We start from the raw sequence: 1861 nt of genomic DNA on the forward strand, positions 1-1861 counted from the left end.
AATATATATAGAATTCATAGTATCTGTTTATAACTCACTTTAATCCAGAATTGGCATTTCAACTAGTTAGGAAAGACTTGGAATTTTGGGGATCAAACAGGAAAAAAAAAGTTTTACTCCATGTAACCCAAGAAAGCAAAGATAGAATCTGATTGAAGCTAGAGGCAGATATGACTTCATCAAAAGGGACAGCTCTCTAACAATGACATCTGACCAGAAATAAAGCCAGGTTTGTCTCAGGGAGGTTGTGTTTTATACCTCTGTAGACAGCAGAAAAATTATAGCTGATACTATGGATCCTGGAAATGGGCTGGTACTATCTGAGCCTATGATAGAATAAGTGGATTTTAAACTATAAACTTTGAATGTTATATAGAATTAGCTAAATAAAAAGTAAAGATGAAAATGCTATAAGCTTAAGAAAATGTTCAACACAGATATTTGAAATTAAGCACTTTTCTCTTATACGCTAATCAGCAAGGATTAATGCCAATCAAAAAATTCAAATTAATATCAATTTATAAGAAAGCTTGAAAACCCTAAGTATGAAAGGTAAGGAGAGAAAAAGCAACATAAAAGATTATTCCACCCTAAACAATCTAGCAACCTAGTGAAGAAGATAATAATTGTTTCAGAAAATAAGTGATTCAACAGAACATAGTAAATGTCATAAAAGAAGCACAGATGAAGTGTCCAGGAAAGATATGATTTCTAGCTGAGAGATTAGCAATGACTTTTTTTGGAAGATGTGGTTATTGAATTGGGGCCTCGGGGCTTGAGGATATTTGAACAGGGGATGGGAATGTGACTGATATTTCAGCAAAGGAATAACATAAGCAAAGACCCAGGAATAAAATGTGGGGCCTCCATGACAGACTATGTAGTACCTTTCAACTGCGATGGATATATAAGGGAAAGAGCAGAAAATAATTTTTAAAGAGCAGAATGCCAGAATTGAAAAATAAAAAGCACAGGAACTACACTAAATCCTGGTAAGGATTTGGAGAAACCAAATCTCCCATCTGTTGCTGGTAGGAATGTAAGATGGTGCAGCCACTCTGGAAAATAGGTTGGCAGTTGCTTAAGAAAACCAGATATACAGCTATCATACCACCCAGCAATTGTACTCCCAGCTATTTATCCCAGAGAAATGAAAACTTATATCCACACAAAAACCTGTACACATTGTTCATAGTTGCTTTGTTTGTAATAGCCAAAAGTTGGAAATAACCAAAATGTTCCACTGCATCATGGAATCTTATTTAGCAATAAAAAGGAAGGAATTATGTATACATGCAAGTACTTGGATGAATCTCAAGTGCATTATGCTGACTAAAAAAAAATCTCCAAAGGTCATATAGTATAATGAAATTCATGTAACATTCTCAAAGTCACAAAATCGTAAACATGGAAAACAAATTAGTGGTTGTCATGGGTTAAGAACAGTGGTGGAAAGAGTGTTGGGTGTGACTTCACAGGGGTAGCATGAGGGAGATCTTTGTGGTGATACAAAGTTCTATAACTTGATTGCAGGGGTAATTATGTAATTCTATTCATGCAATAAAATGGCATTGAATATACACATGCATTGAATCAAAGTCAAATTCCTAGTTTTAATATTGTACTATAATTATGTAAAATTTAACTATTGAGGGAAACTGGGTAAAGAGTACACAGAATCTCTTTATAATACCTTGAAAATTCCTGAAAATCTATAATTATTTTTTAAAACAAGTTTTTAAAAAGTAGATTACACCATCCTATGTACGCTTAGCATAAGACCTAGCAATACCCAATAGAAATTAAACCATATGTCCATACAAACCCTATAAGAGAATATTTATAGCAACCTTATTCATAA

The sequence above is a fragment of the Propithecus coquereli genome, unplaced genomic scaffold (assembly GCF_000956105.1).
Source record: "Propithecus coquereli isolate 6110/MARCELLA unplaced genomic scaffold, Pcoq_1.0 Scaffold58, whole genome shotgun sequence".
Classification (NCBI taxonomy): Eukaryota; Metazoa; Chordata; class Mammalia; order Primates; family Indriidae; genus Propithecus; species Propithecus coquereli.